The 25,830-nt window shown below is 45.3% G+C and overlaps 2 long non-coding RNA genes across 2 annotated transcripts; one reads left to right on the plus strand and one right to left on the minus strand.

Moving 5' to 3' along the window:
• Window positions 1–219: 219 nt before the first annotated feature.
• Window positions 220–8,572, minus strand: LOC309345568. The gene is made up of 2 exons (XR_014158305.1): window positions 8,194–8,572; window positions 220–421 (listed from the first exon to the last, which is right to left on the minus strand). It is a non-coding gene; the product is annotated as an uncharacterized lncRNA (long non-coding RNA).
• Window positions 6,965–24,640, plus strand: LOC309345230. Its single transcript, XR_014158121.1, has 6 exons — window positions 6,965–7,274; window positions 10,372–10,503; window positions 11,177–12,056; window positions 13,011–13,075; window positions 13,769–13,860; window positions 21,739–24,640. It is a non-coding gene; the product is annotated as an uncharacterized lncRNA (long non-coding RNA).
• Window positions 24,641–25,830: the final 1,190 nt, after the last annotated feature.

A 25,830-nucleotide genomic window follows, 5' to 3' on the forward strand; every position in this document is an offset into this window, starting at 1 on the left:
AGCTTTGATCAGCTTAATGCTGCAATCACTATAAACTATTTTCACCCAGAACCATATCATCTGACTGCTTATGGTGGCAGTTTAATAGATTTGAGGTGCATCCATTTCGTGCATTGCCCGTCAACCAAACATAGCTGTGTGTTGCCCTGTAAGAAACCACAATGGCTCTAGTGGAATTGATTGGTATAACAGGGAGCCGATACATCTGAGCCTGAAGTGTCTTTGTCTTTTCTTTTGCAGTCCTCATTCAAGAAATCAAGCTGTGTGAAGTTCCTTCCTGTCTGGAGATAGGACAGAGAGACTCTTACAATGAGCTTACAATGCCATTGATGTCTTGCAAAAATAAGACACACATTTGCAGGCAGTAATTAGCCATTCTGTCGCACCAGAACAAGCAGCCTCTGAGCATACCCAGAGTGCCCTGCAAGAAGAGATATGCAGTTGTCAGAGAAATTATAAAGTTGCCTACATGTTGCAGGAGAAGAAAGCTTCTGGATGAACACTGAGTGCAATTTACGTAACTAACTGAGACTTCACAGTTCACTTGCAGAGAGGGGAAATGGACTGCAGTGGGTGTTGAAAAGGGAGGGGACAAATAAACTAATGTGCACTAGCCACAGAGCCACATGTGGACAGATGGAAATGGCCTCGGTCCAGTATATCTGAAGGAGCGTCTCCTCCCCCATCGTTCTGCCCGGACACTGAGGTCCAGCTCCGAGGGCCTTCTGGCGGTTCCCTCACTGCGAGAGGCCAAGTTGCAGGGAACCAGGCAGAGGGCCTTCTCGGTGGTGGCGCCCGCCCTGTGGAATGCCCTCCCATCGGATGTCAAGGCGATGGACAACTACCTGACATTCAGAAGACATCTGAAGGCAGCCCTGTTCAGGGAAGTTTTTAATATGTGACATTTTAGTGTATTTTTTATCTCTGTTGGAAACCGTCCAGAGTGGCTGGGGAAACCCAGCCAGATGGGCGGGGTACAAATAATAAATTATTATTATTATATTATTATAAATGATTTCACAATTGCTCATGCTGTCTGCACAGCTTTCAGGTATGGAACCTTGAAAAACCATGTCTACAAAAGTGTCATTAGAAAAACTCAAACTGCGGTGTTTCAGAGGCTGAAGTGTGCATACAACCATAGAGATAATGCTACACCATAGGTAAAGCAAACCAAGGAAGTGAGGGGAAATTGCACAGAAGAAAGGAAGATAGGTAGAAGATCTGGGTTGTTCATCAGTGCCATAGATGGGTTACCTTGGCCATCTTTCCCAGGGAAAGTGCTATAGAATTTTACAACACAAATAGTTTAACACGTTGAGTGGGATCCAATGTAGTCATCCCATGAAAGGAAGGATCTTCTGTTCACAGAAAGGGAGTTGCAACTCTGCTTCCCTTCAAAGAAACTCCTTCCATGAATGAAGTACTCTCTGTTCAGATTTCCATCTGTAATTATTAAAGGCAGATTATCTGATTTATGCAGAACAAAAAGGTATACCCATTTAATTTCTCTCTGGCTTCAAATTACTAATGGAAAAGGAGATTTCTTAGATGAAGAATTGGCAGTGTTAATATAAGATAAATCCCCAGGAAGAAGAAGAATCACACCTCAATCCAAAACAACGTCTGTTTGGAAGGAAATCCCATTGAATTTGATGTTACTATCTTGGAAGCATGTCTCTTTGGCATTCAGCTATGGCTTTCCCTTTTCTCAGTTTAATTCTTTCAATTTCACCAAATAAGCTGCAAGTTTTAAAACACCATCTAACAAGAGCTTTGCCATTTCAGAAGCGTACAAAGAACACATTGATGAGTGTCTGCGTCGCCACGAGTACTCCTTTCCCTCCCTTCATCTCCTTTCTGCAGCTTGCAACCCTGGAGTCCCCACCTGTCTCCCCATCTCTCTTGGACATGACATGTTTCATTCTGGGCTCCTCAATCTTCCCTATTAGGAGAGATTGCAGGTTCAGGGGACAGACATAGGCACCTGTCACAGCTGCTGCATATCACCTCTCAACCAAGCAATGGCCTCATCTTCTTCAATCTATCACCCCAGCTTCCTGCCACGCTCACTCTCATCAAAACACTGTGAGGTTCCCCCGAGAGCCCCCAAAGATCTGCAAACAGCCCAGTCTTCTTTGCTCTTAGATTGATCCTCTCCAGCCTTGTGGCAGGCTGGATAGATTGATGATGATTGCGAGGGATTCAAATGGCGACCAAAGAAATTGCTGACTAGGTGGCACAAAAGATCGCGGTGCCAGGGGTTTTCACGACGATGACAAGATAACAAAGTTATCTACACGGGAAAGAACTTCCTAGAAAATCCCTTATAAAACTTGCTTCCTTAGCAAGATCACTTTCTTAAAGCACTTAAATAAGATGCTGACTGCAGGGACTGAAAATGCTATTTTAGCACTTTTGATATCTCTATAGAGCTCTAAGGTCTGCAAACCTATGAGGCCAAACCATCTTGGCCCCTTATGGATCAAAGAGCTGACAGGAACTAGGACAGACTGGCCATCTGCATGGGTGGTATCCTAACACAAGGATAGCCCAGGAAAAATATTACCTGCATTTTTGGGGGAGAGAAGGGAATACCCCCTGCATTTCTTTCTGGTTAACTGATATAGAATCAGTCTAAATCAGTGCCCAGAAATTGGCCACGTGGACTCAATTGTGGCAAATGTAGAGTTAAGATGGCTTGACTATTCCATATGCATACCACGAATTAGACCATGTTGCATTCTGTAACCCCAAATGAGGTTCACTTCTCAGCGACCTGTAGGTTGACCATTCATCCTGATTTCTTTGTGGAAAGGTTACACAACTTCAGCTGTTTATCAAAGAATAGTTCTGATTTGTTTCTAGGGCAGTTAGGCAACATTGGCTATTTATTGAGCAATAATACTGATTTGTTTAGCCATCATGACTAGCCCTGTCCTCCATTAATTCGCTTAATCCCCTCTTAAAGCCATTTAAGATAATGGCCATTGCTACATCTTGCAACAGCAAAATTATGTGCCGTGCAATGAAGTTATTTTGTCCACCCTGAATGACACCAAGTACAGAATTAGGAGAGAGGGATAAAATAAAACTAAACTCTGGACACTTTTTCCACATCATGTACCATTTATAAACCTTTATCAGGATCTCCTTGGTTATTTTGTCGTTGCTCCCTAAACTGAAAAGGAAAAAAACATTTCCTGGGGAACTGCCTGATCGTTTTGGTTGCTGCTTTTTGCATCTTTCCAGTCCCATAATATCCTTTTTGAGAGAGGGTGACCTGAGCCAAATATAGGATACCTAATGTGGCATATGGACATTATACTTGCAGTTTTAATTTTAATCGCTTTTTAAATAATCCTTTGCCTGCACAATGAGTTAACCTTTTTTTTTTACAGTGACAGTAACAAAGTCACCTGTTTGCAGGTAATGGAGGCAGGAGAGATAACAATTAGCGTTGCTGCAGGAGTCTATTGGCCTCCCTTTAAAAAAAAAAAAAGCTGATTCCACATATTTTTCAGAAAACTCAACAAAAGTTCTGAACTCTCCCTCTCACTAGATAAGTGCTTTTTTATTGTAGCTGTAAAAAAGGGGAGTGCACAGCCCCAAAATTGCGCAGGCATGCAGGTGGGTGAGTTGTATTTTTCATCATTAATCATGTCACAGAAAATAATAACAATGAATGGGCAATTGCACATCCCCAAATACAAAACGTTGTGGGAAAATGCTGTGTCCCTCCACAACCTTGGAGGAAACATGCAACAAATGAGAAACAAAGACGCATTTATCGTACATGAAACTGTGCAAAAAGGCCCTCCTTCACTTCAGGTGCTGCGGAAGTTATGGAGCAATTGCGAGCCATGATGCACGGCATTCCCTGTCAGTTTGCATCTAGGGGAGCACTGAACCACAGAAATACAGACCTCTATAGGTGAGTTGGGTTTGTGCTCTCCAGAAAGCTGCGAGATGTCAAGTGCCCAATGAAGAAATTATTGAGAGCAAGTGTGTTTCTCTCCTCTTGCCCTCCAGACAAGAACTCATTGGTAGAGAGAGACCTCTAGTGATTGCTGGAGGGAGCCTGAGTTGCTCTACAAAGCTGTACAGTTCAGAAAGCAGCTTTAGAACTGTAACTCCGGATGTGTTCTGAAGTATTTCAAAATTTATTTGACATAGCATGCCAGATTTCGAGGAAGGAGCTCACACACACGCTATCTACTATGAATTTGTTAGTCCATGTATCATAAAACAAATGTGCCTCACGTGTTAGATGGTCATGAAGTGAGAGCTCTTTCAGACAACCTGTTTATTGATCATTCATCCTGATTTGCTTGCACAAAGCTTCTGTGGCGGTTAGACTATGTTCCGTCTTCACTGAGCATTCATCCTTCTTTGTTTGACGGGGTGGTTATTTGGCAATGAGCATTCATCATGATTTGCTGGTGCTGTGTTTATAAGTCTTCCCATTAATCATTCATTCATTCCACACTTTTGAATACAATTCCCCATCACTTTCCTAACTGCAAAAAGTGAGGGGTTTTTTTGGAGGGGGGGTGGATTTGTTTCACAAGGGAGACAGATTGCTTTATTCCACTTCAATTGTGCAAACCTAAATTTCTGGTATGTGCTTGATTCTGTCCCGGAGGCATCTTGCTGCTCCCCTCTTCAGGTTACAGTCTTATGCAAACTGCATTAGTATTTCCATGTAAACATGTGCATTGGATTGGGCTTTTGTGTGTGAAATGTATGAAGACTGTCGTGTTCAATAAGCATTTGAAATGTGAGGTTTTTGTTCATTGCATATGCAGTGTAATGACTAACCGAGTGAAATGTGATGTAATAGATTATGACCAAGGAGACCCAGATTCAAATCCCAACTCAGCCATAAAGCTCACTGAGTTGGTCACCCTGTCCCGACTTCACAGGATTGTTCTGAGAATAAAATGGGAGGGAGGGCACATATGGAGCCGTAAGCTTCTTGTGTTGGCTAGTAGCAACACTTAATCTAGTTTTCTACCACGTATTCACAGTGTGAAATAGGGGTGGGAGTACCTGTTAATTGATTCTCTCTGTTTCTCATTTTTCCAGTAATAAATTCACTTCCTCACATTTTGCAGCATTTTGCTTTTTTATTTATGTTTTTTAAAAAATCCCTGTGAAAATTCACCCGATTTTAGTGGCAATTTCTCTGAATAAACACATATTTAAATGGAGTTTTGACTAATGTACACATTCTCTGCCAGCAATTTCCATCCATATAATGCATTTTTGTATGTTATTCTCACTAGTATCTTCACTTTTGTGCACACTTCCCCCTAATATTTGCATTTGCGTGAAAAAGTTTGGTTTGGAGAACTGTATTGCAAAATTTGAACAAACGCAAATTTTGAAAGATGGTTTTGTTTCACTTCTTACACTGTTTTGGAAAGTGTATGTTTGACAGAGCCAGCATTTTTGCATACTGAATTGACTATCTCCCCCAGTCCTAGTGTGAAATAAGCATGTTGACCAGAATCTACAGGTGAGGTTCACAAAGTCTCCTAAAAGCAATTGACCATGCAGCATGGTCCTTAGTCACCTGATCTCTCAGCACCTCCCTAAGTACCTTCTGTCTTTCCGGCCTCCTTTCCTGCATCCCAGCCTGCAAATGAATCAGATGGAAAGAGCTGAGCTGCCTCCTCCCTACTGTCTCTTATTCCCAAATTAGCCCAAACCCCACCGAACCCAGATGGGGACGAGGCAAAAGATTTCTGCCTGGACTCCCATTATTGTGGGAGAATGTTTTATTTTCTTAAGGGGAATGAAGAGTAATTGGGGGGGGGGGAGCCGTAGAAATGCGACGCAGCGTGTGTACCAGCAGCCAGGCGGATGTCCTTGTCCTGCAAGGTTATGGATCTATTCTAGCTCGATTAAAAAAAAAAATCCCTTATGGAAGCTGGGGATTCATAAAACAAATAAGAGTCAGGCATCTTGCAGCAGCTGCTCATAGTGTGGGAAGGAAATGGGTCATATTGGAAGAAGTGTTTGCAAGCGACAGAGGTTATCAAAGAGGTGAATCTTGGGAAAAGAGAACACTGTGAGCGAAAGAAGGAGATGGCCCTCAAAATATAAACAGCTACTTTCTGCTCTGCTGTTTAGGAGGGCCAAACTGCATGGGTTGCTGGTGATCTTTGATAGGATCACCTGATGCCTTTTACTTTCACTAAACTCCGCTGTGGGAGGGGACCTTTTTCATGCCTCCTCTGCTTCTGGGAGACAAGTGGAGAAAATAGCGTGTAGTAGCAGGAGGGGGAAACACCCGTCACTCTTCACCAGCCAGACTCACATCTGCCTCTTGGCCTCCCTCTTCCCCTGCTTCAGCTTCTGCCTCTGCCTCCAGTGACTTCTCTCTGCCACAGACTCTCCCAGCTCACTAAGCCCAGTTACCCCTTCAGCTGCTGACACATCCTCTTCCCAGTCTTTTCCCTCTTCTCTCTTTGACCACTCATGGCTGCCCCACCACCACACCCTGGGCTCTGAACTTCCTGACATATGATAAATATTTACCTCACTTGAAGCCACAATTGTGATAGGTACAAAAACATCTTCCTACCCCTGGCCCCATGGGTGGTCCAACTTTCATTTCCAGGGATGCTATGGGATGTGAAAACTGCAAAGCAACATAATGACCCCCCCCCACCCATTCCCAATTCTATGCCTTCCCCCCAAAAATATTGTCCCTGTATTCCTCTCCCCTGGCAGGCATTTTGCCTGTAAACAAACAGAAGCAAATAAACCCAAAACCCGCCTGAAAGCTCCATATTACTGTATTTGTTTTGCTCTCAAAGTACATTTGCTCACTCCTTGGCTGCAGCCCATTGGTCAGCTGTTCACTTAACAGTTTATTTATCTGGTGCAAAAGTTTGAGCCCTTCCCTTCCCCCATCTCCACCCACCATCTGGCCATTGGTTTGGAAATCTGTTCCACTTGACCTCTAGCTGACCAAAGCTTCTCTGTTTCGACTGTCCTGCCATGGGCTCCTCTAGGCGTTCCCAGCTCGGCTCTGGCAGTTTTAGCTGAATATGCAAATATTCCCCCAGCCAGCTGGTGTCTGCCTCCCAGAAACACATGTTCACAAGCCCAGTGGACTGTTGAGGAAAGGAGGGAGCAAATCTCTGCACCCAGGCCTGCGGGCTGCGGAGAGAAAGTGACTTTAGCAAGGAATTATACAGCAAACAGATGGGAGGAAGAGAGCTACGGCATCGGGAGGAACAGGCCAGATTGTCTGTGTATATGTACGTACACGCTGTATACATAAATTTCCCTGTGTGTGCTTGTTAATACATTTATTATAGTTCTGCTGGGCCTTCTCCCACCTGTGTTCAAACTGGGAAGTGTGCACCTCTATGAGGATACTTAGAATGAGGCTGTTTAATGACGCAAGAGTCTAGAAAGCTGTAAATCTATTCAACAATAAGGACAGACCACTATCACAGTGTACACAGGTCACGTATTTCCAAAAACGGTAAGAAAGCCGTTTGACATATGTTGTTCTTTCAGAACTTACTAGGTGTAGCACTGCTTCTTCTCTGAGATTCTTGGGAGGTTTGGAGGTGTTGTGTTTTGAAATGCAAGGCTTTCCCTTAAAGTAAGAACTATTGGATAGCCATAGCACGTGATTCTCTTGATATTAAAGTATGACCACCAGCTACATATAACTAATACAAACATATCAGTGTGGGTTGTGTTTTTTTAACCTGTTAAACGTCATGGCTCCCCCCACCCCCCAATTGCTGGGACTTACAATAAAATGATCCCTAGGCCAAAGTGCTTTAATGTATGTTGAGGATGTGACCATGAGGGTCATGGTGTTATTCATGTCATTTAGCCTTGCATAAGTTTTGTTTTTTTAAAGACCTAGAAGGCATGGAAGAATGAGCTGGTTTGGAGCCATAACGCAGGATGACACGGCTTTAATTCTTTGCCATCACCACTATGTTCGTGATCAGAATCAGATACCCTCACACCTGCAATTTGCAACAGGATGAAAGCCTTCATTGGCACCAACCACACAAGTCCAAACACCACAAATAATATGACAGCTAATGTTGCCCTTGCCCTCACACACACCAGGTTGCCCCTCCCCTTTCAAAAATTTACGTAATTTGAAAATCTAACTACAATAATAACTTTAAGAACCTAAATATTACCTACATCTTTGTTAGAAAGTGAAGGAAAGTCTAATAGGACGACATGTCCATAGAAAGGTCACATCCATGCCATACATTTAAAGCAAATGACTTCCCCCAAAGAATCCTGGGAATTGTCGTTTGCTAAGGATGCTGGGAGTTGTGGTTCTGCGAGGGACAAACTACAGTTCCTAGGATTCTTTGGGGGAAGCGATGTGCTTTCAATATATGGTGTGGATTTGACCAAAGTCGAGGCAAGGACAAAGATCTGACAGCCCTGAACTTTTTATAAAAGTCATCCCAAGGGAAAAACTTCATTTTGAAGTAGTTTGACATCACATATTTATAAAATCCTTTAGGCACTTCAGGCTAAACATTGCCTTATTAATAAGCAGCCTTAATACTGAGAGGGCCAGGAATGGGAAGAGAAAGCTGGGGATCTTATTAACATTAGTCAGCAGCATATGGCTGTCAGTCATGGCTCATGCTATGGAGAGCCAGTAGCCTACATTCTGATGCATAGGATTGCTGAGGTTGGAGTGATCAGAGTTAAAATCCTATTGGCCATGATGCTCACAAGTCCCTTGCGTTTCAGCCTAACCTGCCCCAGAAGATACCGTATTTTTCGTCCCATAGGACGCTCCGTCCCATAGGACGCACCTAGTTTTTTGGGGGGGAAATAAAGGAAAAAAATTTTTCCTTCATTTCCCCCCCCCCCAAAACCAGGTTGGGGAACAGCGGGATGACGGCGCTGCAGCTCCCCGCTGTCTCCCGAGCTTGTGGGGTTGGCCGATGTCTGCCTGAAGTGCGGGGCGCTCTGCTTCAGCGCACCCCGCGCTCCGCTTCAGTGCGCCCCGCACTCCGTGCAGCAGGCTGCTATCCGCAGCCTAGGGAGCCCTGTGGGAACTCCCGCGGGCTCCCCAGGCTTGCTGATAGCTTCCTGAAGCCTGGAGAGCGAAAGGGGGTGGTGTGCACCGACCCCTTTCGCTCTCCAAGCTTCAGCGAAAGCCTGCATTCACCCCATAGGACGCACACAGATTTCCCCTTCATTTTTGGAGGGGAAAAAGTGCGTCCTATAGGCCGAAAAATACAGTAGTTTTGAAAATTGGGAGGGTAAGGAGCTAATACCTTGTCCTAAGCTGTTTGGAAGAAGAGTGGGTCTGCTTTTTATCAATTTCAGGTGTCTCTGGCCAAGACAAATTTAGTTCAAAGGGAAGTTAGAGAACAGGTGGTCATAATTTCAATATACTGAGAGGACAAAGTTGAGATGCTATGGCTAGAACATGTGAAATATGCAAGTTTAAAAACCAAAACAGATACATAATTAATTAATACACTGAATATCCCATACAAGAATAGTTTCTTCAGGTTTTTATAGGGGAAGAAAGCCTGAGCTTCCCTATATAGCCATCACTGAAAAACTGAAGATAATTCCACCTTCCCTTCCCAGCCCAGCCCAGTCTTGGCAGTTGACAGCAGCAGTATGGTCCTTTAAGCACAGCCCTTTGGGCTTAATGTTAACTTGGTTGGCATGTTCAGATGCAGCCAACAGATGCTGTTTTTCTTTCTGGCTGCAGGCAAGAACTATGAAATCAAGAATCACTAACCATCTCTCCAAGAAGAGAAATGAGAAAGGCAGGTTAAATAGGGTAAAAAGGGACGCTCTAGTCCGAGGGATGAGAAGATGTACCGCCCTTGTGCGGGATGATGACATCGACAGATTCAACTGATAAAGAAAGGTTTGATGACGAACAAATACACAAATATAAAGCACATTAGTTCTGCCTGGCCTACTTGGTCAGTACATGGTACCAGGAGTTGCATCATATTCTGAATCTTCCCTGTTTCTCTGGAGGCTAACAGATGTACCTGGGAGATGGATTTACTTAAACCATCTGGGGACAGATGGCCCGTGTAGGCTTGCCTAGTTCAGATTTTCTTGGACTTTGGCACAGCAAGCTTCCCTCAGTTATGGGGGAAATAAAAATTGTTGTGGTTGTAGTTTATGGATTTGCCCCACCTTTAAAATCTTGTATTTTATAATTAGAGTCTTTTTCAAAAAGATGGAGAGCAAAATGAACAGAAAGAAAGAAAGAAAGAAAGAAAGAAGATGCACTAGAGACTCTAGGAAAGAAGATGGACAAGGAGGTCAAAGCAGCTATTTTATTTATTTAGTTATGCATCATGCCTTTTATTCCTTTAGGGTGTCACTGAGATTTGCCACCTGAGTGGTCTTGGGAAGCAGCAAAAGTGCTGATCAGGCTGTGGAGTAGGATGGAAACTGCCCTACGCCCCCAATGTGGATGCCCACATTTGCAGGTCTCCAATGTGCAAGGTACACTGGCCGAGCAGCCAATCACAGTGGATATATGTTATGGATGGGATCCAAACATGCTCCGTCAGTTCACACGTCACACATCAGTTATACCTGGTATGAGGCAGGGGCAAGGTATTTCCCTCCTAGCAGGTGGCAGAAATCATATCTCCATTTCAACTTGAGGATTATATGGAAGGATGTGCTCCAGGTTCATGCTATGACTGGGATGTTGTTTAAAAGAGTTGGGACTGTTAATTGGCATTGATATCAATCTGACTAGCAATTCATTTCTCAAATGCAAAGTGCCAGGGACCCAATCTTTCTACCAATTTCAGTTTGGGGAGACATGCATTCTGTGCATGCTCAGATGTACTCCAAACTTCATTCTACTGAGATCAATGTTGGATCTCTGGGCTACATTCTAAAGCACATGGCTTCTCCCAAAGATTTGTGGGAAGTGTAGTTTACCCCTTACAGATAATAGCACCCACAACAAACCACAATTCCCAATATTCCTTTTCTTGTGTGTGGTGGGTGATGTGCTTTAAATCTGTGGTCGCTCACCTCCCCCTGCTACGACCACCACTTTGTACTAAACCTAATGACAAATTCACTGCAGCTTCTTCCCAGGATGCAGACTGCCCCCAGTTTTGAAACTCCCGATTCAAAGTGGGCCCTTGTGTTTTTGCAGTGACTCCTCAGTGCAAACCAGGGAGAGTTGGGAACAACAAAACAGCATCAGCTCCAGGGGAAAGGAACCACGAAAAGCAACGGGAGAGAGAGAGATAAAGAAAGAAAGAAAGAGAAAGAAGAAGAGGGGAAGAGAGCGCGTTTCAACTGGAGTTTCGATGCACGCCGGAGTCGTTACCAGCTGGCATGGCCTCTGCTCCAAAGCACCAGCCAGACCCAGCGGGGCCGGGGCCCACTTGCGGGTTCAGTCAGCCTAGACCCGCGGAAGCTGACTCGGAGAGCCGCAGAAAGGCGGGCCGGCCGCCCCTCCCCGGGGGAGCCCAGCCTCCGTCCTTTGGAGCCGGCAGATGCAAGGCCGGTCCCGCCCCGCACTTGAAAGGCGGCTTCTCTTTCAGGCCTCCCTCCTCTCCGCCGACAGCGGGAGGTGGGGAGCGGCTGGCTGGGCTGCCTCGTCTCGTGTCTCGGCTCTCCCTTTGTGCGTACCTCCCGGAACGATTATTAAACGCAAATTACAAAAAGAGGTGACCCAAGCGATCTTTATTTCTTCTTTCAACAAGTGCTGCCCGGAGGGTCCTGATTCCCAATTCTGTTTCAATTACCGCTTGCCATTTTTTATCCGCCCCGCCCCACCCAAACACAAAGTGACTCGTGCCTGCAATTACCAGCCCCCGAAAAAGCAGAGCAGAGCCTGCCTGCCTGCCTGCCTGCCTGCCAACTTTTTCCTTCTGCATTGGCTGGGGGATTGAAGGCCTCAGTCGGCGAGCAATGGCAGCCCTGCAGTCGGCGATGAGCAGCGCAGGCTCCTCATCTCCGCGCGCCTCTCGGCCCTCATAGCTGCTCTGAGGAACGACGGTAGGACTCCTGGGCTCCTCTGCGCTCAGGTAAGAGCCAGGTACACGCGTCAGGATAGTCCAGGGGACACTTCTCTGCCCATAAACTCCTCACAAACCCCTACAGGAATCCATGACAGGCAACCATGTACTCTGACTTCGAAAATATACGTGTTTTCTCAGGCCAGACATTTTTGGAGGCACTGAAGGGCCCCTCCAACCAACCTTATCATTACATTTGCGCAATGATTTCTGCTCAGGATGCTATCAGGGCAGTCATACACTATCCAGCTTTCAATACTGTTTGCACCGGCAAACGTTTTGGGGTGGTAACTACCAACGGAAATGCCGCAACTTTTTATCCTGCAAAATGTTCCTGTTTGCTTTTGTCCTGCATTTGTTGTGCAAATAGCCCCTCTGAACAGCGCACGCACCCAATGCGCATTTAAAGCATGTGACTTCCCTGCAAAGAATCCTGGAAGCCATGTTTGTTAAGGATACTTGGAATTGTAGTTCTTTGAGGGGGGAAATACAGTTCGCAGGATTCTTTGAGGGAAGTAATGTCCTTTAAGGGTGGCTGCACACTGCATGGTGATGTGCATTCTGTGCTGGATGCAGGCATGTCTTTTGGGGGGTGCCATGCACACGACATCATCCCCATGTTGTCGCCGTCCCACAATATTTGTTAATTTAAAGCAGGTTCTGCTGGGACGGTTATAATCCGTTTTGTCCTGAGCATGCTTGCTGCCTTAATTTGTAAATGGAGAGCGCTTTCTCAAGTCATCTCTTATTGGAGCAGGCCTACAGACATTGCCACTCTCCTATCACCATGTTTATCTTGCCTGTGAATGAAACAGGCAAAATAGCAGTACAGTAATTCAAATTCTTCTGTGTGTGTTTATATATCCTCTGTATATCAGTATATATTGGCTACCAGACGTTTTATTGTGTTTTCACCTTCACAACAATCCTGGAGGATAGGTCACTACTGTTCCCATTTTACAGATGAGGAACCAAAGCGGTGACAGATCACAACCTGCTCAAGGCCACACGAGGAGTTCAACGCTCAGGTGAGATTCATTGCACCCCGTCTGGATTCTCACTACTTCCATCCTTTTGTGTTGACGGACGTGAAGTTGAAGGGGTTGTGGCGCTGCAACTTGGCACGTTTCAAAGCTGCTGTTTAATTGCTTTTACCACAAAGTCTGCTGTTGAGTATGCAATAATCAAGGGCTCACCTAGACAGCCATTTTATCATCTACTACAAATAGTCTCAAACTGTGTGTGTATGTGTTAGTATCTTGTTAGGGCACATAAGGAGAACAAAAAAACCATACTCCATGTGAAAATGACCAAAAGATTGGGACTTTCCCTAACAAAATCAAGAGGCATGCCAGCACTGCGAGATCTGAAATATTCGTATGTACTGGGCGTCTACAGTGTTTTTGAATACAGTGGTACCTCAGGTTACATACGCTTCAGGTTACAGACTCCGATAACCCAGAAATATTACCTCGTGTTAAGAACTTTGCTTCAGGATGAGAATAGAAATCATGCGGCGGCAGCGGGAGGCCCTATTAGCTAAAGTGGTGCTTCAGGTTAAGAACAGTTTCAGGTTAAGAACAGACCTCCGGAACAAATTAAGTACTTAACCCAAGGTACCACTGTAAAAGGATTACCCCTCACAACCACAGCAATATCTTTAATAACCTTCTAAGCAAAAGAAAATATATATTAAGAACATTTTGTATCTTTATTTTTAGAAATGAAGCCACTGAAAGACAGTGTTGCTTCGGTCTGGTCAGACCAGGAGTAGAAGAAGCTCCTGCCCCACCCACATCGCACCAAGCTTTTGGTAAGAATTCTCTTATTTTGTTCAGTCAGTGGAGTTATACAGGCTGCGTATACACTATACCAGGGGTCTGCAACCCGCGGCTCTGGAGCCGCATGTGGCTCTTTTACACCTTTGCCGTGGCTCCGGAGCGGATACTAGCGAGGGGAGGAGGCACATTGTGTGCCCCGACACTCCCCACTGTGGCGGGCGCTGTACTGGCTGTGACGTCGCATGGGGGCGGTGCGTGCATTAGTCACACACCGTCCCGACGTCACCTTCCCGCCCGCCCGCCTGCTACATTGTAAGGGGCATGTACGCTGGTCACTGCATTGAAAGGGGGCATGTACGCTGGTCACTGTTTTGAAGGGGAGTGAAGAACACACACAGACAAAAAGGTAACTTGTTAATTTAATGTTTATTTCTATTAGGAGGAGTAATTTTGAGGGGTCAAACAAAGAAATAATAAAAAAGTGACAAAAAAGTTATTTTTATAATGACGAGTTTTGCGGCTCCCAGTTTTTTTTTCTTCGGAAACGGGTCCAAGTGGCTCTTTTTGTCTTAAAGGTTGCAGACCCCTGTACTATACCTTGAAAACACATTTGAAGCATGTTTCCCTCCTCAAAGAATGGCAGGCATTGCAGTTACTCCTCACAGAGCTACAATTCCCAGTACTCCTACACAAACTACAGGGCCCAGAATTCTTTGAGGAGGGAAATGAGCTACGTGTGTGCTTTAAGCAGGCAGTCTGGTACTTAGGAGTGCCAGTGGCACCCACAGCTGTAGAATACAGTTGCCTCTAAATTTGAACCATAAATCTACTGTGATGAAGGGAAGCAGCAAAAGAAGCAAATTAAAAAACAAATTTAGGCTGAAATTCCAAAGCTGTTCAATTCAGAGCATCTGTATTATATTTGCAGGACATCCCTAGCAATTGAAAAGTAGTGGTGGTGCTGCTTGAAAGTCCCACATTAATTACTTTTCCTATTGTAACTGAACAGTTAAAGCCTCTGTTCCACCAGTGTCAGGCAAATACCCTTTGCAGGGTTAAGTAAGTAAGTAAGTAAGTAAGTAAGTGGTATTGCAAAGGGCAGGGCCGGATCAAGCACTGGCTCACAGGCATGCACCCCTTGTGTCCTTCTGCTTGCTTCAGGAACCTAAGCAAGCTACAACGCCCTCCGCCAGTACCGCCATGACCACTGGGCTCCCAGCTTGAGGAAGGTGAGCAGGGGGAAATTTACAGCCATGGTTATTGAGTGGTGCGTGAGCTGTTTGTCACACTGAGCCCTGGCACCTTGTCCTACCTGTGTTGTGCGTATTTTATTGGTGTTGAGCAGAACGGAGGCAAGAGCAGAGGGGAGTCTGGGAGGAAAGCCACTCATGTGAAAAATGAACCGAGCCAAACAGGATTGAGAAAGAGAGACATGTAGGGGAAGCGGGTGAAAGGGCCAGATTATAAAACACAAGACAAATGTCCTCCCTGGCAGCAGAGTTAGGCAGAGGGAAGGCTGGGGAGAGAGAATAGAGATGCTGCCTTGTAATGCTCCCACAAAAGGGACTCTTCACAAAGCCAGAAGTAGGGGGTTGGGGAGCTATAGGAGAGCCACATGGAAAACGCCCCAGGGTGACTAGTCTGCTGGGATTTTGCACAAAAAGGCCCTTGCCCCGTGATCACCTGGGAGCCTTCTCCCTCCACCTCCACCACCAACACCAAAGCAGAGGAGGGAGAGCAGAAGGTCTGTTTTGAATTTCACATGCTTTCCATCTCCCTGAATGCTAAACTTTCAAGGCAGGAGGAAAAAAGCAAGGGAGGGGAGGGAGGGAGAACACAACAAAATAAGCCTTGCTTTGTTGGCGAGGCCTATCCCAAGATTTCCTGTTAGGAACAAGAAAGGAAAGAGAGAGGAAGGGAGGAAGAGAAGGAAAGAAAGGGAGCTAGACGGAGGGGTTTGCTTTGTGCTTGCAACAAACCACTAAAGGTGCATTTTTAATTAAATTTATACAAAATGTGTCAGTTTTATCTCTGTGTTTCAAACCTGACTCTTTTCTATCAAAGTAAAGTATTGATCTTCATTGCCCCGAAGCTACCCGACTGAATTAAACAGAATAAATAGAAGGAGGACTGCAAGGGCTTAGAAACAACTGCAGAGAGAGAGGGGGGCGCATGTTTTAATGGCTCGGCAGTCATTTGCTGCAATTAAAAAACAAAACCATTTAGAGGGGGCTGTTAACACCTTGAAGTCTGAAAAATCCTCACTTCAAAAAAAAAGCCCCAAAACAGCTCCCAGGCAAAACATTTTAATTGCCATAAATACTTCCAACCTCAGCCACGCACTGGTGCATATGTGCAAGGCAGAAGCAGAACAAGGGGATTGAAGCAAGGGAGAGAGATGGGCCCAGAGATCTGCAGAACCAACAGGAAGGGGGGGAAATCATTTGTCTGATATGGTATAGACAGAACAAAGGTGTCCAATAATAGATGACAAACACACGTATACAAAAGACTTGGTGATCAGACTGCAATGTGGACAGATGTCATATGCTTAAATGCTGAACGTAGAAGTATGCAGGAACAGAACAATATATAAACCCACATGCATTCTGATGCACAGAGATCTCCAATTTCTGCCGTAGTCATTCACCGTAATTTAGCATCGATTCACACCTGCCTGTGCTTTACTCTGTGATTTAGCATTCAGTAGCTGGCAGATGAATGTGTGAACTGTGCCCACGGGCAACATTTTGTGGTGTTAAGGGATATGAAAACTTAGTTTGTAATACAAGTCATCAGTTTTGCTGTTTAGGGGGCAAAGTGGGGGTCGAGCACAGTTCCCTCCCCCTGTGCATGTGCCAGAGCCAAACCACATAAGACAGGAGACCTGGAATCAGGTCTAGTGACACTTACTTAATGTTAAATAAACTTTTAAACTCAGATTTTTATAGATGCTGTAGTGCTAGAGACAAGTGTATCATCTCCCTCTGCCTCTGCACCCGCTGCCCCCATTTTCCAGATCTAAAGCTGGTATTAGCCCTGCTATAGATACCTGCCAGTATTTATATATCATATATAATTTATTTATATATATCAGGCACATCCAACTCCCAAGAGACTGCGATCTACTCCCAGTATAAAAAAACTGGCAGTGATCTACTCATTGTCATTGGAGGGAGGAGGACCTTTTTTAGTGGGGGAAGGCTATCCATTAACTACGGTGCTAACAGGAGGACAAAACCATAAAGCCAACTAACGATGGCAACAGCCTAGAAAATATCACCCTTTTGGCGCTACGTAGGGACAGCGCAAGGGGGGCGGAAACATTCCTTACACATTGCTTTTAATCCCGCAATCAATAAGGATCCTGCGATCGACCGCGATCATCCAGGGATCTACCTGTCAACAGGTTGGACGTTGCTGATATATATCATTTGAGCAGCCATGGTAGCATACATGAATAACTTCCTTTGTTCTTCGGTACCTCTGAACCTATTATTCCTAAAAGGAAAGCTTCTGGGTTTTTTAATAAACATTTTTAAAAGCATTTTTTCCAACTCATTATAAATCGTTTCCCAGAATTCTTTTGCCCTTACAAGACCGCCACATATGAAAAAAGGTTCCCTCTTTCTCCTTGCACTTCTAACAGGATCCGATTCTGACTTACACATCTTTGCTAGTTTACCAGGTGTCAGATACCAGCTATACATCATTTTTGTGCAGTTTTCTTTTATCACAACCTGGCAGTATTTTTAATTGTGTTATTAGCTCCATTGTGGAGCTAACAACAGCTTGAGAGTTGTTAAGGTGTTGATGAGGCCCAGTTGCTTGGAGTACATCATCCTTGTTCTTGCATTGGCTCCCAACTTACCTCTGAACCTTTAGGACCTTTAAACTCCTAAATGGTTTGGCCCATTTCTCCCATATAATGCTGCCCACCAGTTGAGATCTTCAAGGATGGGGCTCTGCTCCATGTCCCACCACTGTCAGAAGTTAGGTTGGTGGCTGTGCATGGGACTGGGCCTCCTCCATGGTAGCTCTTGGGCTTTGCAACTCCCTTCCTTGGCCCACTTCACTTGCCTGTTTTTGGTGGATGGTGAAAGCCGTCCTCTTCCTTCAGACATTTCATGATGATCTGTTTGTTCTAGCCCCAGCTTATCTCCTGTTATGTGGCGGATGCTGTTATTTTATCCTGTTCAAATTTAATGGCTTCTATTTTGTACAGTGGTGCCCCGCAAGACGAATGCCTCGCAAGACGGAAAACTCGCTAGACGAAAGAGTTTTCCGTTTTGGAGGTGCTTCGCAAAACGAATTTCCTATGGGCTTGCTTCGCAAGACGAAAATGTCTTGCGAGTTTCTGCGGGGTTTTTTTCCTCCGCCCCCCCTTTTTCTAAGCCGCTTATCCGCTAAGCCGATAAGCCGCTAAACCGCTAATAGCGCTAATCCGCTAAGCCGTCAATGGGCTTGCTTCGCAAGACGAAAAAACCGCTAGACGAAGAGAATCGCGGAATGGATTCTTTTCGTCTTGCGAGGCACCACTGTATTTTGATTTGTTTTCTGCTTACCTGTTTTCTGTTTTGCGGGGCTTGGGGCTGAACAGTTAAAAAGAAATGTTTACTTACAAATAACCAGAGAGTTGGAAAGGACCTCACTTGCAAAGAATCACAGAACAGGAAGGTCTGATCTCTGCTCGGTGCATGATCTGCAGTGCAGGATACACCTACAGCAGCTTGGATTAGACTCAGCAAAGGAGAGGCTACCATCTCCTGTGGCAATCTGTTCCACCGTCAAGCAGCTCTTACCATGAAGACATTTCTTTTAATGTAACCCAAAATCTGCTTCTCTGCAATTTCCACCCATTGGTGTTAGACTCTCCCTCTGGAGCAACAGAAAGCAAGTCTGCTCCACCTTGATGGCATGCCTAGAAAAGAACTGTGAAAGAAGGGACAGTAGCTCAGTGGCAGAACATCTACCTTGCATGGAGAAGGTCCCAGCTTCCATCCCTGACATCTGCCATTAGGGCTGGGAGTGCCACTTACGTGAAACCGTGGAGAGCCACTCCAAGTCCATGTATAGACAATACTGAGTTGGATGGACCAATGGTCTGGTTGAAAATAAGGCAGCTTCCTATAGCTGAAGTAAACATAATCACTAGACAGGCTCATCCCACCCATTTGGAAACTATAAACAGCTTTTGCAGAAGACTCTCCTAACATTTCTGTAGACATCAGGGATCACATGCCCAGCCTCCACAGACCATGTGAACAAGGGAGCAAATAGGCATACCTATGGCCTGGTCCCGGCAGTGACCATCGAGATGTCCTCCCTCTCCAAACTATAGAACATACTGTGTTGCCCATCCGCCTGCCCTTTAAGCCTGAAGATCTCTTCCTATTATCAGGAGAAGCAATCAGCGTTTTCTTTGCATGGGGAAGAGTAGGCTGACCAGATTTCTTTAATTAAAAAAAAGGATCAGGTTTTATTTCAGATAAGCATGCAGGATTAAAACAGACAGAAAGAATAGACAAGGGGCAGCTGTCAGCACTCGTAACAATCCAGAGCGATTATTAATAACGATAAGCAGAAGAAGAGGAATAATAAAGGGGTAATGAAGTGGTCTTGAAAGTGACAGGAGATGGACCTTGATAACAGGTTGTGTAGCCTTGCCTTGGAGCTGCTCTGGAAAGGCCTGCAGGAAAACTCAGTGAAAGAGTGAAGAAAGGCAGGAGACTGGAGGGAGAGAAGGAATTGTCTGTGCTTTCTCAGGTTGCCACTTCTTAAAAGCCACCCCGAAGGACTATGGCTCAGTGGCAGAGCATCTGCTAAGCAGACCCCAGACTCAACCCCAGCATCTTCAGGCAGGGCTGGGAATGCCCCCTGTCGGAAACCCTGGACAGCTGCTACCAGTCAGTCTGGTCTGACTGTATAAGGCAGCTTCCTGTGTTCCTGGCCATGCTCAAGTGCCTTTAGCAAAAGCCCACTGCAAAAGCATTTAGCCCTGTGTGCACTCTGAAATCCTGTGTTCTTGTTGCTTCTCGGCATCTTGTAGGAGTCTGTCGTGTCGGCATGTGCTGAAGTCAGATTCAGTGGTCTTCTGCACCTGAAATGGGAATCTTGTCCTTTGCCTCAGGTAGCAAAATGTTTTGCCCCAGTTTTAACTTCCTTGGTGGAATAATAGCAACAGCCACAAACCAAGGCCCCGCAGCAGTTTGTGCTAGGAAGTGGCAATTGACTGCGGATTCTGATCAAATCTATAACGCAGTATGTTTGCACAGGTAACTAAAAGGGGCACTCATCTGCTAATCAGGGAACCATCACAGAGCCTTCCTTTCAGTTCAGGAGTCATCTTCTTCCCTCAAGCCGCATGTTGTGCTCTAGGGCAACTCGGCTGCAGTGGGTATGGCTCTGGCTTCCCCATCTACCTAGTGAATACAGGCTGCATGCCAAGGCAGAAAAGGATCGGGGGAATGCAAAAATTTGGCTCTCACTCTTTTGCCCTGTGATCCCGCCACTCCAGGCCACCGCAGCAGATGCTGGGAGCATATGCCATGAATTAATTCTGCTTTCCCCGAGAAGCTCCAGCATGAGGAATCATCAGAGTCTTTCCAACTTATTAACATAGCAACCTCCCTAACCTCCAGTCATTTTGTCTCACTTAATGATGTAGCCTTTTCTGAGGTTCTGAGCTGGCAAGCTGAAAGTTGTTCAGAAATCTCCCTGATTTTTAGCCCCTTTCCCCAGATTTCTTGGAGTTATAGAGCCTCAATGCATATCTAGCATTTACTATAAGATTGCTACTTTTACTTGATAGGGTTACTAACTTTAATATTGAACTCCTAAGGCAAGTCCATATACAAAATTGGTAGCCTCATTCACTGTGATGTACCACAGCTGCAAATTCCTGCATTGCAGAGGGACTAGGTGGTCCTCGGGTCTCTTACAACCCTACAGTTCTATGATTCTATGCTTCTATTCTGTGGTTGTCACACAGGGCCTCTCCAACTTGACAACAGAAGATTTTGGGACACTCGCTACCTGAGGGCAACCACACCTGGCTACTTAATGCCACCAGAAGTTTTCATCTTGTCAATTGTTTACTTGCCCCATGAATAGTGCAACATGGACATATAAACTCGGGGCCTGCCTTCATGAATATCCTAGCATGAGGGCAAGTGATCATCACTGGTATGATAAAGCTTTGAGCTAGCTAGGTTTAGCTTCTGCTGCAGTCAAGGAGAGAATCTGACAGTCAGAAGGGCAAACTTGAGATCACCTCTAGAAAGGTAGTCGGGCCAGGTGAGGCAGATGCAAGTAGCGTAATTGGTACAAACTGAGGGAAAGATTGCAAGACCAAGAATCCAAGACAGAAGCAGCCAGAAGGGGCAAAGAAGGAAGCAAAGTCTGTGAATGGCATGCAGGATGCTAACAGAAAGGCACGCCACTTGGTTCCTAAGGCCCAAAAGAGGTGCAGTAGCCTAGAGATTCCTGAGTCAGGGCTCCAGGACAGCTCCCTGAAGCCTTGTGATTGATGTCTGCCTATGGCTGATGGTCCTGAAATAGATCGTGCAGCAGAAAAAAGCACAATAATATGAAAATACTCCTAATGTGTCAGAGTCACTATAGGTTGTATAATTGAAAATAGTGCTAAGTAGTGTTTTGCATCAGTAGGATGATTTCCACTTGTGCAACAGGACTTCCTTCTTCCTCCATTTACACCCAATAAATCTGTTATGTTGGGTTCCTCCCACCCTGCCACCCCTGGCCAGATCTGAGGATGGTATGGTGAGTCCTGTTGTAGAAGCGAAAGTTGTTCCACTTGTGCAAATTTAGTTTAATGCCACCCAAAGTCACATTTTGAGATCCTTTGCTCCTGTTACCCTTTTAACAGACCTCAATGTTGATTTCAACAGATGCCGAGTGCTGGAATCAGCTTGCATGAAATGTGTCACTGATGCCATAACTTCAGTGCAATTGAGAGTAGTTACAAAACGGAACATTTTGCTCTGGAATTTTCAACACATGCAGATACTTTCCAGAGAATTCTTTTACATATCAGGGCTTGCCATGCAGCTCTATCCCAGCCAGGACACCTGGGTGCATTCCAGCACATGGCTGAGAACTTGCTGGAGCCTCCAGTTTTGTCTCATTGTTTCCAGTTGCTTAGAGAGCAGTGATGATGCACAGCTCATCCTGGGACAGTATCAGGTCATGTGAAAGGGGAAGCAGCAGTTCCCAGCCACATTCCAAAGTCTGTGATGCTGCCAAAGTCAAGATCCCAAAGAAACCTAGCAGAGAGGGATAGAAGAAGATGGGGAAATCATGACGCTCTTTCTCCTACTGATGGTGGCTGGAGAATCTGAAAAGCAGGGTGCTATGCATTTGCTTCCAAATTGTAAATTGAAGGGTGATGTGTTGAATTAATTGCATATAACTGACTTAATGTGTTTGGACTGCATCTGGCTTTTTAGGAACCTAGGAGGCTGCTTTATGCCATGTTAAATCAATCATTTATGTAGCGCAGTGCTGTCTGCAATGACAAAAAATGGCGTTCCACGGTTTCAGGGAGAATTTATTCCTTGCTCTCCTGTATCAGTCCTGTGGCATTCTGCATGCAGAGAACATGCTGTACCACTGAGCAGAATTTTGGAATATTGTGGCAAGGGCTGTGGTGGTAGGTTAACTTCTCCTATCCCTGTCAAACAAGGGACCATATACCTTCATCCTCTCTCTGATGCATTAGGCTGAAAAATACTGCAATGCATATAGGGGCAGTATCAAGTCAAAAGAAGATGCAGAATACAATAAATGAACACAGCTGGAACATATTCTGCACATTTCAGCATGGAGATTAGATCCACGGTTCTCTCCGATTTTGTGTGTCCTTCTTTGGAAGAAGAAGCCCTTTGCTCCTCCATTCCAGGTCTGTCTCCCTGAAACACCAGCTGAGCACTCCCTTGTAACCGAATATAACAGAACCCTGGGCTCACAGCTCCTTTTCCCTTTGATTTCAGTTGCCCAGTATCTGAGTTCCTTTGTTTTCATGTTGAAACGAAGCAGACTTGTGTGCAGTAGAGGGGAGGCTGAGTACAGCCAGAACATATAGAACAGGGTGTCAAGGGAGCTGCAGTCCACTGCAGTGACCCACTCCTGAGGCTGCTGAGGCTTCCTGCCCTTATTCTCAAGGTAGAGATTCCCCTCAGGTTTCGGGAGTGACAAACAACAGCAAGCGCAACCACAGCAGGACGCCAGCTAAACAGGAAAGCAGAGCACGCCTGAGTTTGACCCTGGAAGATGAGGAAGAAAGTATTCCTACCCCAGTAAGTCCCACAGCTTATAATTAAGAATCGCAATACGCGTTTTGTCTGTGTAGATCTCCAAGGTTTCCAGGTGTGCATCCAAGGGACTGAGCCACTTTGTTTTTCTGAATTTTAATGAGAGGCTTTTCAAGTGGGGTGTGGATGCTAGGCTCCGTGTGGGTCTTGGTGGAAGAAAAGGCAGCGGGATGAAGGAAGAATATCACTGAAGATCAGCCCATGCCAAGCACTTTTCTGTGCTCAGTGAACAATGATGGTTTTTCTACTACATGTCTAACGCCATGCATGCGTGTACAGATGGAGGACACGTCAACTCTCTGCTGTCATCCACCCCCATTTCAGATCTTTAGGTGCGAAGACCTTAATAAAAAAATATCCCAGCAGTGCTAAGAATGCAGCCTAAGAATGCAGAGTATCAGTAGATCTTGGACTTCAGGACCTGCTTCATGGCAGGAGTTCTTAAAGCACTATTATAATTAATATAACAAATGATGTCAACAGAGCACCTCACAGGAAGTCTGACTCCACCACAGGAGTTGGCCTCGTTCTTTCATAAATGAGGAATAAGCAGCAGTCAATGATCCTTTTCTGAAATTTCTTGTGAACTTTGACAGCTCCGGGTTCAGAGCAAGCACTGCTGTAACTCCCAAAGGAATCTTAAGCAAGAATCTGCCCCCACCCACAAGGAAGTCAGCCTTCCTTCTGCAAAAATTATCACTGAGCAATACAGCGATTTAAATCCAGCACCATGATGTGTAAGCACCCCTGACCATGAGTGCTTTAGTCCTGGGGGGGGGGGGGGGTTGCTGGCAGCACAGAAATCATCTCAGCTAGTCCCCAAATGGCCATCTGTCATGGATGCTTTAGCTGAGATTCCTGCATTGCAGGGAGTTGGACTAGATGACCCTTGGGTCTCTTTCCAACTCTAAGATTCTAAATAGAGCAATAAAGTATTAGGGCTTTTGCTCACCTCCTTCCCCCCACCCCATCTGAGAGACTTGTTTTTCTTCTTCTTTTTTATAGGGAGATATTGGCCCCTTCTATCTGGTCTCTAGGGACGTGGGTGGCGCTGTGGGTTAAATCACAGAGCCTAGATCAGAAGGTCAGCGGTTCAAATCCCCACGACAGGGTGAGCTCCCGTTGCTCAGTCCCTGCTCCTGCCCACCTAGCAGTTCAAAAGCACGTCAAAGTGCAAGTAGATAAATAGGTACCACTCCAGTGGGAAGGTAAATGGCGTTTCCGTGCACTTCTCTGGTTTTGCCAGAAGCGGCTTAGTCATGCTGGCCACATGACCCAGAAGCTGTACGCCAGCTTCTTTGGCCAATAAAGCGAGACGAGCGCCGCAACCCCAGAGTCGTCCATGACTAGACCTAATGGTCAGGGGTCCCTTTACCTTTACCCACTCTCTAACTAGGGAAGGAAGAGGTAGGAGAGAATACAGCGGTACCTCTGGTTAAGAACTTAATTCATTCTGGAGGTCCGTTCTTAACCTGAAACTGTTCTTAACCTGAGGTACCAGTTTAGCTAATGGGGCCTCCCATTGCTACTGCGCTACCGGAGCACGATTTCTGTTCTCATCCTGAAGCAAAGTTCTTAACCCGAGGTACTATTTATGGGTTAGCAGAGTCTGTAACCTGAAGCGTCTGTAACCTGAGGTACCACTGTAGTAAAAAGATCCCAAGCTTGCAACTTTGGCACCGGTTTACTGGTGCTCAGGATGATCTCCAACTAAGCCCTGTGCACTGCTAAGCAGGTAAGGCTGGTCTGGAGGCTGAGGGGAACTCCCTCCCCTCATGGTATCATATCATGACAACAGCCCTTCCTGGTTAGCAAAGGACAGGCACTTCCTGAATGTCAAAGACCACTCCACCAGAACCTTCAGAGAACTGGATGATGGGCAGCTCCCCAAAAGGCTGTTTCTGTCTCCTCTCCCTTTCAGGAAAAGATGGGTCTTTGGTAGCCTTGCTTTCCTCACTTGCAGGGCATTTAACTGTTCCTAATGCTTTATACCTGTTAGGGAGGGGGCCAGTAGTATGTCTTCAGGCTGCTTTTAGAAGGGTTTCTCTGTTCTTACAAATATTTTTCCACATACCTGCAAAGTCCCCTGAGTATGCAGAAACTCCTACTTTGTCCGTTGGTGGCCTCATTTCACTGCCCTGCCGGTTTGCACAGGGCCACCCAAAAAGAAGGGTTGACGCTGATAAAAGCAAGAGGCGCTCACTCATTTTGGTTTGGGGAAAACAAGCAGACAGCAAGATCAACCAGGATCTGGGCTTTCAGTGCAATTCATAACAGAAAACTTCTGCTTGCAGTTTGCGTTTCAGTGTAGAACAAAGCTCAAGACAGAATGTGATGTACAGTATGGTGCTTTTTTATACGTGTGAACCCATTATTGTTTCTTTCTGTGTGTACTGCACACTTTCTCCTCTACATTTCAAATTGTTTTAGAGCACATGCTAGGGTTGTCACTCAATTAAAGAAACCTTTGTCAAATTATCAATTCAATCTGCATAAATATTTTAGAAAGAATATATAATAGTTCTGGAAGAAAAAAACATACTTCCTTTAGGTCAATCAAGATATGTATAAATTGCAGGTCTTGAAATCAATCTATAATTTGTTATGTGTACTTATATAAAATATTTTTAAATGCTGTGCCCAATTAGCAACTCAAAAGGTTTTTAATCT

The sequence above is a fragment of the Podarcis erhardii genome, assembly GCF_964252035.2.
Source record: "Podarcis erhardii genome assembly, chromosome: 1".
Lineage (NCBI taxonomy): Eukaryota > Metazoa > Chordata > Lepidosauria > Squamata > Lacertidae > Podarcis > Podarcis erhardii.